This window comes from Bidens hawaiensis, unplaced genomic scaffold (assembly GCF_021521415.1).
Source record: "Bidens hawaiensis isolate Kalapana, Puna unplaced genomic scaffold, B.hawaiensis_p1.1 tig00032510_1, whole genome shotgun sequence".
In the NCBI taxonomy this organism is placed as follows: Eukaryota; Viridiplantae; Streptophyta; class Magnoliopsida; order Asterales; family Asteraceae; genus Bidens; species Bidens hawaiensis.
In genome coordinates, this window is record NW_027495557.1 from 87,147 (window position 1) to 100,125 (window position 12,979).

Here is a 12,979-nt window from a genome sequence, read left to right on the forward strand (position 1 = left end):
CTTAGTAGGATGGCAAAACTTTACCCATATCTGACCTGCGTGTAGGTTTTCCTCATCCTTTGAGGATAAGTTAACCTTTGAACGTGGTTGATAATAGGTGTGAAGTTTCGCTTCCTCTTTCGTGATTGTGCGGGTAGAACCGTCACTTGCACTTAGTAGGATGGCAAAACTTTACCCTTATCTGACCTGCGTGTAGGTTTTCCTCATCCTTTTAAGAATTTTGTTTTGAACCGTTCGACGCGCGGTTGTCAATAGGTTAGTGTTCAGTTTCCTTTCATGATTCATGCGGATAGACCGGCACTTTCATTTAATGGGATAATTGAACTCTTCCCCTTCAACTGACCTGCGTGAAGGTTTGTCACATTATTGGGTTTGTGCGGGTAGGACCGCCTTCCCACGCAACGACTTCACGTAATGTGAATACCGTCACCAGTGTTGCATGGTTTAACCGTTCGACGCGCGGTTGTTGATAGGTTATTGTTCAGTTTCCTCATTATGATTCGTGCGGATAGACCGGCACTTACATTTTTGGGTGCTGAACTTTTCCCCTTCAACTGACCTGCGTGAAGGTTTTTTCCTGTTATTGGGTTTGTGCGGGTAGGACCGCCTTCCCACGCAACGACTTCACGTATTGTGAATGCCGTCATATTAGTGTTCAGAAAAGTAAAATCATCAGCTTCGATGTTCTAAAGAGAATCATTTCCATTAGAAGTGGCTCTTGGCCTTTTCTTTACAAATTGGAATTGATTTACATGCAAACTGTGTAAATGAGCTCCCTACCATGTTGGGATGGGAGTGCCATCGAGCCGATACGCACCTGGTTCGGGATCTCGTTCTTTACGCAGCATGTAGTCTCGACATTAAAGCTGGAATTTTTATTCGTGTTTTCCCCAGCTGGGGTTCTACACGCACCCGCCTGCTCAGCCTTTATTGCGCCACGAGGTGCGCGAGCGTCCCATCTCTGACAAATGCTTCGACCATGTCTTTTACGTCTATGCATTCTTCAGTGTTATGGCCTTTTGTCTTGTGAAAGTCACAGTATTTGCTTCGATCAGCATCGTGACGATGTCGGATTATTGGAGGCTTTGGCCACGGGAGCTCTTCAGTGGCGAATATCTCAGTGACGCTTTTGGTGAGTGGCGTCCATCTGGAGTTCCGGTGTGGCTGTACATTATCCCTTCCGCCCAATCGATGTTGCAAGCCGGATGAGGTGTCAAAGTTTACCCTTGACTGCAAAATGCCTAGCTTCCGCTTTTTATTTAGTCGGGCGGTGAGGACATTGTCTTCTCTCGTTTTCTGAGTGTAGAGGTTTGTGCTTTGTGGGAGACCTCTACCCAGTTGCTTCTCCGTTTCCGCATAGCGTTTTGCTGCTGTCATGATGGCATCCCATGTGGATGGCATGCCATCTTTACCCGTTAGGGTGCGGATGAGCTCTGGGTCATGCGCGCCCTGGATGAAGGCAGCGCGAACAAGATCTTCGCTGATATTGCCCAAACTTAGCTTCTTTGAGTTGAAGCGAGTGATGAAGTTTGGCAGAGATTCATCTTCTTCTCGTATGCATTTGAGGATTGTCCATTGCTCCTCGGTATACTTCCGTTGCTGGCTGAAGTGTTGGCTAAACTTCTGCTGGAAGTCTGCCCAGTCGTAGATGTGGTTGACCGGTAGACGATCAAACCAAGCTCTAGCAGCCCCAACAAGCGTCATTTGGAACATGTAACACCACGTGGGTTCCGTCCAATTGCTGATGGTTGCCCCCGCTATGAACCTGTTCAAATGATCGTCTGGATCAGATATACCGTCATATGTGCCTATGTTAGGCATTTGTTTGGCACTCTTTGGGGCGATTGCTTCCGCAATGTCCCTTGCAAATTTGGACGTTCCTGCATTTGCAACGTTTGGTCTGAACGTTTTGGAGAAGTCTCGTGGACTTCCACCTGTGCTTTTTGGTTTGAAGGCTTGTCCAAAATGCCTTTTCGGTTGGGATTCCATTTCCTTACGCTTCCCTTTTGCCCTATGGCGAGGGTTCGCGTCGGAGTCGGATTCCTCCGAGTCATCCTCCCAGTATTCGAATTCGTCGGCCTGTTGTACGGAACGCAAGCGTTCGTCCAACTCAGCCTGGAATTCCTTTTGTCGTGCCTCCGCCCATGCTTTAACTTCATCGAGAGTTTGGCGGGGGAGTCTTCGTTTCTCAACCTGGGTATCAGTGGATCCCAGTAGGCGATCATTTACTGCACTTGCCCCAGCATGAGTAACTGGGGTAGTGTTCGTAAAATTTACTTCACTTGCCCCGGCTTGGGTAACCGGGGTAGTGTTTGTAAAAACTGTGTTACCGGTATTCCCCCCAGTAGCTGGGGTTGTGGTTACCGGAATTTCTCTAACCATCTTTGTAGAAGTTTGAAAAAACTGGAGAAAAATGTAGTTCTAGCTTTACCCACGGATGGCGCCAATGAAGAAACACTAACCGGACCCCTGGCAGATTACTGGTAACCTGGGGGTTGGATAGCTGTTTCCCACGAGGGGTTGGACCCTGAGAAGATGGTTCTTCTGATAACCTGCAAAACAGACACCGTGAGCTCGTCACTGAGAAGGGGGGGGGGGTTCCTCCTTGTGACCACCCTCCGGCGTGAGAATCAGACTAGATTGCTCTTTAAATATAAAAGTATATTAAGAGATTGCTAGGGCAGATATCAGGTATAATATGATGATATAAGATAAGATGTTATGATAATGTGATAAGATATGATGGTCATACCATTTGTGGTATTTATAGCCGAAGGTAGGTTTCCAAGGAGGTATGGCCGGCTGCAACAGTGTTCCTGTTCCACCAACAGTAGCCTACGCACGTGCCCTGCTGGTAGTTGGTGGGTAGGTAGCGGCTGATAGAGACCAGGCCTGCTGTATACTATTCCTTTTCCACCAACTGCCGGCTACGCACGTGGTATGACAAGAGTTGGTGAGTAGGCAGCGGCTAATAGTGACATACAGTGTAGGAGCATGCTGCTCGCCATACTGTTGTCCATAAGCTGTCGTATCTTTAGTCAGATCTTTTTCCCATACCTCGTCAGGTACAGTACAGAAGATCTTCCCGTATCGTACGGACTGGCTTATTTGGGCGGGAGTATTCCCCCTCCCGCCCTTGTGCGGGATTGTTCCCGGCTTCGCTCATTCCTTCAGGTGACACTGAATGAGAGCTAAGTGCCTTGTGCGTGTAGCCTTGCTGCGCGGGTGGCCTTCCCTAATGGCTTGTATCCGAGGCTGCGGGGACAGGCAGAGTCCTTCACCATTGGGAGGCATTTCCTGCGGGACTAGCTTGCGTACTGCGCGTAAGGACGTCACGTCTCTGAGCATGGTTGGTCCTGCGGATCCAGTTGGTTTCTGCGCAGACGTCCCTGTTTAAGGTGAGTCTTGCGGGTCCAACTGGGCTCTGCTGGGACCTACCTCTTCAATCATAAATCATGTCTTTTGGATTACATCGAAACAGAAGGCAAGCGGGCAACAAGCTGCGCCGCTACCCCTTTTTGAATCACAAAATCCAATCTTTTAAAAACTATATTTGCTGATCTTGGAGTCATAACATTACCATGCATGACCCGCTGAACACGGGTAAGTAGCTCCACAGCTTCAGGCGCGAGGAAACAAAAAGTGTCAAAAGCAAAATGAATAAATACATGTTGGTTGTCAAGACACGCCTTTTCATGTTTTGCCACCTTACCTGAAGCAGCTTTTAATGCGGCTTGACCGACCGCGAAACCACTACTCCCTAAGCCCACCAAAGGAGAAACCCCTGTTAAATCCACACACACGTGTTTTCCTCTTATCCATCCAAACACCAAAATGTCAGCCGGTCGAAGAGATGATCTTCTCTCCGACGGATCAGTCAGGAAATTCACAGGTGCTTCTTTCTTAACAGAAATTCCAGTTCGCCTGAATATATCAAAGAGCACATCCCTAACCAGATCGTGTCAGTACTTGAACCCCGGGAGCTCTTTACAGTGCACCGCGTGCTCCCCATATGAGTCTAAACACGCCTTACGACAAACAGGACATATCTCATCAACCGGAAATAGAGGAATCATAAGGCGATACTTAAGGATACTACGATACTCCCCTGGAGACATATGCTGGCCTAACCCATCTATAGGGATAGCAAGAAGAAAATCTTGAGTCTGTACTGTGTACGGACACATAACACATATACATACAATTATGTATAAGTCTTGTGAGTTATGATTCAAAGGTAATGGTTATAAAAAGAAGCTAGAGTGTATACACAAACATTATATTTTTTCTTCTTGTTTCTTCTATAACCTAACACTCACTCTTGCAACCCTCTACCATCTTTCTCTTCAGCTTAACCACCCACCTCTACCATTAAATCTAAGCTCAAGGAGTAACTCAAGATCAAGATCTTCTTTCTTAAGCTTGTTCCTAGGCGTAATCCACTTATAGTGAGTGTTAAATTTAACCTAAATCTTTTATTTACATACTTTATTTAAGAGTTTATGACATTGTAGATGCTCACCAAATTAAAATGACAAGAAACAAACTAATAAAGTGTTAATGAAGCTACTAAACTTGTTTAATAAACATATATTCTAACTAAATTTTATTAGAGTAGATCTAGTAACATATAAGTTGAAACATGTTATAAAAGTTTAGATCTAGTCATATGTGACCGAAAAATGGTTGTTAAGGTATAAAACTATAAATATAGTGATATACAACTTCAATTAAATATAGTGATATACAACTTCAATAATAATTATATATACAACTAACAAACCTAACAAACACTAATCTATTTTGGATGTGTATTAATAACGGACGAAAGGACTTTAATGGACATGTCAGTAATTTAGGTTTAAAGTTATAAAGCAAGTTACATTGAAACTTTAAAGTATAAGTGCGTCTCACAAAATTGTAAAAAATATTTTGGGCGAATGTGAAAAAAAATGGGCATTAACTAAATAAGGTATTTTGTTGAGTTTAAATAATTTAATTTTTAAATGAGGTTACCTTATTATGATTTAGGTTGTGTAAAAAAGTTTTTGTATAAAAATAGGCTTGAACCATATTCTTAGTTGTGTAAAAACCTTTTGTATAAAAATAGGCGTAAACATGTCTCAAGTAAAGACTAGAACCCACAACCTTTTGATTGGTAGCCATACTCCTTTGCCACTAAACTAAGCTAGCAATTATAGTTGAGTTTAAACATTAGTTATACATATTGTTTTCATAAAATATATATATTAACAAAATAAATAAAAATTTGGGCCTAGCGAAGTATCGGGCCAGGGCCCATCGACCACCCTTCTCTTATTGAGAGCCGGCCTTGAAAAGTATATAAACTTATTCATACATTCTCTCCTCATTTCAGGTAAGTGAACCTACCTTAGGTTTTGAAAGAGAGTACCATACCGATTCGATAGCATTTTTTTTAGAATTCGGTATCAGTTTGGTATTGTACAGTTCGGTACCTGTATTTTACCTAATTTTTTTTTCCGGTTCGGTATCAAATTTTTAGAGATTTTTGGTAACGATACCGAGCGCATCTCTATGCATATATGTTTTTCTTTAAATATTGTTGTCATTTGCATGTTACTTATTCAAGTAATGCTTTAACTGATAGCAGGGTCCGGTTGTGTTCGATTGGCCTCTTTCGTTGCAACCGAATAATCTATGTCAAGATGGTGTGTTTACGTGATCGAATCATTTGTTTTAAGATCACATGGTGATTGTTTTTTTTCTTCATTGTTGGAATGGGTGATCTCGGAAGGCAATAATATTTATAATTTTTTTATAATCTTAATTTACTTCATGTTAATACTTGTTATGCTTAATTTATTCTTTTGAATCTTGTTTGAATTATGATGTATGTTTTGATTATGCTTTCAACTTACAAGTATTATAAATATTAAAAAAAATTTGTTTGTATAAAAACCTGAGGTTATGTGAAATAGGCAGCAAATGAGCCAAGCCAAGCCAGGTTGGGCCAGAGCTCGACTTGATTATCCTAACAAGCTGGCATGTTAAGATCAAGTCGGCTTGTAAAAAAAAGTTGGCATACTAGATTTTGAGATTTTTATCTTTTATTTAATACCTCAAATTCTAAATGTTTACCTAATTGCTTGAAAAAAAAATATACTGTATCTATGAATAAGCAAAGGGTTACGTTAACATATATTTTTCTAAGTAATATAATGTGGGACGGTGTAAATTGTTGTTTTATATATAAAAAAAACTTTACTAAATAAACAAGATTTTAAAAATCAAATAAAAAAAACAGAATATTGCTCATGTCTGGGCAAGAAATCCAAGTTTTAGTGGATAATCTGTCTTTTGGTAATTCAAACCTTAAAACATCTTATAAACATCAATTTGTGAACGTTATTTTACATGGATGGTTTTAGGGGAATTGATTTTAGGGTTTGCGTCAACTGCTACTCTTTGTTCTTGACGAGGTGATTATAGGTTCTGGTGTAGTGTTTCGGTGGGTTATATATCTTGTATAGATGGTTGAAGTTACAGATCAAATCAAGAACAAATTAGGTCAAATTGTTTTGTTGGTAAATGTATTGTTTTGTGAGAAAATGAGTGTGATTGGAGAAGAAAAAGATGGTGGTGGTGGTGGAGGGTGGTCATAGTGATGCCTGGCTAAAGTGGGGAGGGGATAGGCGATGTTTGATGAAAATAATGAGTACATAAGTAAAAATACCAAAATATCCCTGAGTTAACGATTAATACTAAAGAACTTAATGATTTGGACATAATTGGCAATGAGTGGGAAATCTCGATGCATAAAAAAACAACTTTTTGGACGAAAGTCGCATTATTGTTCAAACTTGTGAGATGTTTTTGACACTTTACTCTAAAATTAAACAGCTTAACCCTGATTTTCCAAATGGTCTACTCTTGCGATTTATCAAGGCAAGGATTTTGACTTTAGTTAGGAAACTGAAGGTTCTTTCACTTCTCCTTTACAATCACAGCACGGAAGTAAGTAAACCCTATTAGTTAACATTTAAACCCTCAAAATCTCTCTAATCGTTAATATGCAGGTGTTTGTTGGGCTTTCTCAACCATTGTTGCTATTGAATCTGCCATTCACATTGATGACAAGAGGAAGAAATTGACCAGGTTTTATCTACAACACTTAATATACTATGTATATTAATAATCATGGAGCTGAGGATGGCTACATTGAAAAGACTTTTAAATATATTATTGAGAACAATGAAGGTTGTGTTTATTCGGCTGCTGACTATGAATATGTCGTCAGAAAAGAGGAATGTAAATGCCACACCTCCATCCAACTGTCGTAAGTCATGGGTATGAGCGGATCCTACCATGCCGCGATGAGGAGGTGCTTAAAGAAGTTGTGAAACAACAACCGCTAAAGCGGTGATGTCTGGTCGAAGAATTGATGACTATACAAAACACGTTCAAGGTTTTTTTTTTCACATTTTTAGAGGTGCAAAGTATCTGAGCCCTATCCCAACCTGGCATATTAAATGTGACATTCGTCATTTTTTGGTTTTCGATTGTATTTGTTTACCCAACTTGGATATGTAATTCGAATCCTCCATTATCAATAAAATTGAGTATTTATTAGTATTTATTTGTGTTTAAATTTAATTTATATTATTATTATTATGTCATTTACTCATGTTAAACAACTCTTAAAATCGCATATTTTGGGCTAAAAATCGCATTTTTGGAAAGTACAGGAATCAAAGCTGACAGAATAGCAAAGTCTGGGAAATCAACCCTTAGCGTAGCGCGAAAAGGATGATCCCCACATCTTCGCTTAGCGTGAAGAAAACCTGCATATTAGCAATTTCGTGTTTTAGTTTGTTTTTGACTCGTTTAAACCCAATTCTTCATCCTAATCTCTGATGTTGTGTGTGAGTGTCTATAAAATGTTGATCTGTTTTCACACAAGATCGTATTTTAAATTTATAAAAACGATTTCTACTAAAAATAAACCACACACAAATAGGCAATTGTACATATCGTATATGTAGACTAGTATTGGTAAGAACCATGTATCAATCCAAGGACACAGAATATATCTAATAATAAATCTTTGTTATTAAATTAACTTAAAGTAATAATCATTAAAGGTTGTTTAAACTAAAATTTTGTTAAATTAAATTAAAATAAGCAAGTAGACAGATTTTAGACGAGAAAATCAATATATGAATATTACCATCTAACTCAAGAATCCACTTAACTCTTCTTCGATGATTAATATTATGAATATGTGATTAACTTGCTTTAAGAATATAAGATAGAATAATCGATCGTTCCTAAGCGAGTTACCCTATGACATAAAAGAAAGTAGAATGCATAACTTCATGTCTACCACGAGAATGCCAAATTAAGTAAACAAGTAGCTTTAGTGATGTATAAAGATTAGGATTAAACTTCGATTTCTCAAACACTATGTAAGACCCTGATCCCGGGTATCCTACTTTCATGCTGGTTGGATTTACTCATTCACATAATTTGGAAAATCAGAGTTAATTAAAACATTTCGCGGAATAAAAGTCAACAATTCTTACATAGCTTAAATACTTTGTCTTAAATGGAAATAACATAAGTCATAAACATTAAATATAAATAACACGTGACTCTTCTTTTCTTCGATGCCAGTGTTCATTTGTTTGCCACGTGTCCCACTCTAAGCAACCTGCGTCATTCTACTTACCTGCGTGCATACTAAAAGTCAGTTACGCTGAGTGAGTTCTAGTTAATTAACATACATTGCATTCACTTACTTATTAATACGCGTCCGAAGATACGTATTAATTACTTACCTGTGCTTCTAACATTCATATATATATATATACGTACATTCATACAATCTTCCATACTTTATCTGACTTTCTTTAATTAATACATACGTGTCCCTTCTGTATTTTAAAGAGCCTTTCGCCCTATAACATCCGCAGATATTATTAGGGTCCGCAACCCTTTATTCTTCGCAGATATTAGTAGGGTCTGCAACCCTCTATTCTTCGCATATATTAGTAGGGCCCACAACCCTCTATTCTTCGCAGATATTAGTAGGGTCCGCAACCCTTCATTCTTCAATTATAATATAATTAAGTATAACTACGACATACCAAATTAATCATTCAATAACGTTCACATACATACACAATCATATCTACCATGCACTTACCATTTAAGGTAAGTGTATTAATCTAGCACGTCGTAGTATGCACACAACCCAGAAAAACGTAACACAGAAAAGGGGCTAGAACTCACCTGTAGACGATTCCTCTCCGAATTAATAGTAATGTCTTTCTTCAACTGTGCCCGACTAACTGCTAATAACATACACGTATTAATCTCTATATTTGTTTGTTCTTTATTCTCTAAAGTTAACAGGGTTAACTTTTAAGTTAACCGAACCGACATGTAACCATCCTTAACTGCTCATGCTAATTTAATGCACTTAACTTTATTTTAGTAACGAGCCGGCTTCATTAGTTTGTATTCTTATCCTTTATATTTATTTTCATACTTATACTTATTATTATACTTATCTCATTATTATTGGTTTACACCCTTAACCTTTAGTGAACATGAACTTTATTATTTTAACAAACCAATACGCTTACGGTTCCCTTAATGAACACACGGGTATGGTCCCTAGCGAGTTGGGTTGCGGGTTTCACTTGGGCGGGTCTCGGGTTTGGATCCCATTTAGTTTCTTATCCCTTCCTCTTATCATAATCCTATTATTATTATTATTTATTTATTTATTACTTTTACTTTTATTATTATTATTATTATTATTATTATTATTATTATTATAAGCACTCTCACCCACCCTCTTTCTAACCCACATGCCCCCCCCCCCTCTCTTATTCTCTCTCTCTCAGATCATCAAGATCGCCACCACCACCGGTACTGTTTCCGGCGACCATCGCGAACGAGAGGTAGGGGCTGGGTTAGGTTCCACACAGTTCCATTCGCGTAACATAATTCGCATGAATGCGAATCGGATTTTGAAAACGGTTCGCACGAGGAAAACAAGTCGCGTCGGGTTTGTGTCGCACGCCAATTGATTCGCACGGATGCGAATTATTTTCCGACAAACCATTCGCACGAGGTGCAAAACAGATCTGATTTTTACGTTGGTCTGCAACTCGAGCCGTCATGGGTCCGGCTGGGTTTGGATCTGGTTCAGTTTGGTCGTGCATCGGGTTTCCAATTCCGCCTGAACTCCGACCATCGGAGAGTGTTTAACAAACATACGGACAAGGGTATAGGCTGAGGGTTCATTTCGGGTCCGATGGTTCGAGCCTCAATACTGCAGATCTGGTTCGGGTTTGTATAAACAGTCGGGTTTCATTCCGGGTTCAGCTTTTCTTTGGGTTCGAACTCGTGCACCCATGGACCCATTTGGGTTCTGTTCAAGCTCTCTGGTTCGAGTCCCGTTAGCCTTGGCCGATTGGTTTGGGATTCGGGTCTCGTTGAACCCCGTTTCTACCAAGTTACTATTTTTATTTGTATTTTGTCAAATTGCTTTTGTTATTATTATTATTAGAATCAATTGAACCTCGTTTATATCGAGTTCGTCTATGTCGGCTCGACTCGGCTGTAACTTTCAGTTTTCGTTATTCATTTGTTATTAATCTTAATACAAAATGAAATGAGAATAAAAATAATATTTATCTTATAGCTTTGATTAGTTAGATCTTTAAGGTTTGGATGGATGAAATTTGATTGAAATGTTTGGTATGGGAGATTCTTGTGGGTGTGTATGGGTGTGTGTGACAATGATGGGAGAAATGATGAGGATAAGGATGATTTAGGGTTTAGGGGTTTAAATGGGAAAGCCTTAATGCTTTTAGGCCCATAAGCATGTTTAAGTCCACTAACCTTACTACCTTATCATTTCCTACAATTGTTATTTAGGTTGTGTTTGTTTTTGCTTAAAACATCTGCAGGAGGCTTATGTTTACGGGCGCGCAGACATAAGCTTTTGAAGACTGCTTGTTTTTTTTTTAAAATAAGATCTGCAAACTGCTTTTATGGTCTTAAAAAAGAAGCTATTGTTCAACTTCTTCACACATCTTCACACTTCTTAACACTACCAACACCCAATGTCCAACACCACCACCACCCACCGTCCGCATCCACCGTCCACTGCCACCATCCACCGCCCACCACCACCACCACCCACCCGTTGGCCACAACCATCATCCACTACTACCACCCACCGTCCGCCACCACCACCCACCATCACCACCTACCATCCGTCACCAACACCATCCACCACCACCGTCCATCACCACCACCACCACCACTACCATCCATCACCACCACCACCCACCCGTCAGCCACAACCATCGTCCACTACCACCACCCACCGTCTACCACCACCTACCATTCGCCACCAACACCATCGACCACCTACCACCATCACCATCCATCACCACCACCACCCACCATCCGCCACCACTACCACCTACCATCCGCCACCAACACCGTCCACCACCCACCACCATCACCGTTCATCACCACTACCGTCCACCGCCCACCACCAACTATTTTATTAGCCTACAGACATTAAATGATTTATATCTACTGTGATATGTATGATAGATAACTAATTTTCAGCTTATGCAGACGATACCCAGTTTATAAAACAAACAGTATTATATTTTCAGATTGCAGACCTTCAGACCACATCTTCAGTTGCAGACATGAAATCAGATGAAATCCGATTGCAGACAGTTTTTGTCTTAAAAAACAAACAGCACCTTACTTGATTTAAACGACATCACACGACACGATAACTAAAATAAACTAGCAATTATTTATTTATTTATTTATTATCGAAACGAGGACGTTACACACTAATCCTAGCAACTTTTAGGGAACTGTAGTTTATTCACACAATTCCCCTTGGTTGATTTAAGTAGATTATAATTATACATTCATTTAACATATGATTTCTTTAACTAGCATGGCAACCTAATTAATTGTACTTAACAATCTTATTTTAGAATTACCAAAACTAGAGAAATTGATCATAGCATGTATCTCATCTTTTCAAAGTCCAATACAAAGAAACATGTTTTGGATAAACTATCAAGATTTTCTTTTTACCATTTCTAGTCTCCAAGAACATGAATGATTATACAAGTTTGTTTTAAAGATATTAATCATCAATCTTGAATTAATAGATTAAGGTGACAAAACATGTTTCATCAAAAGATTATTGCAAAATAGTCTACTTCACCAAAACTAAATCACATCTATCTTCTATTCTAATAAAGACTACTCATTTATGTCACTTGTCAATCTCTTAGCCATTCTCACCTTTTTTCAACATATTTTAATATATGGTTCTTATCTTTTAAGTTATTTCAATATATGAATTCAATTTTTTTTATTAAATGTAAATTCTATTCATTCATTAACATTAATGGTAATTGGTGAAATAAGAAAAAAAATGAAATATCAAAATTGAAGTTGCAAACCTGTTAAAATAAAATTTGAATTAAAGAAAATAAGCAATGCGTAATTTTTTTTAATATAAGACTGGTTGCAAATTTGAATTTAAAATTTTCTCGTATGCATTTGAACTCAGAAAATGTGTATTTTCTTAATTTTCTCCAAACATTTTGTACATATATTACAAACATAGAGAATACCTATTATATATATCTTGAACATTATAATTATAATACACATGTATAACGATTTACTATATGAACTATTTGTCATTTATTTATATGACTTTTATGTAGTATAAAGGGTTTTAGCAATAAGAATATCAATATTTCGTTTTCAATATTTTCTTTCATAACTCAGACCAAAATGGTTCATAAATATATATTTTATGGCTTGATTTATACTTTTTTATACATATAAATATATTTAATTTAATATATCTTATAAGACAAATTACTAAATTAAATGCATTCAAAATGTTTATATGTATCAATCTCATTCC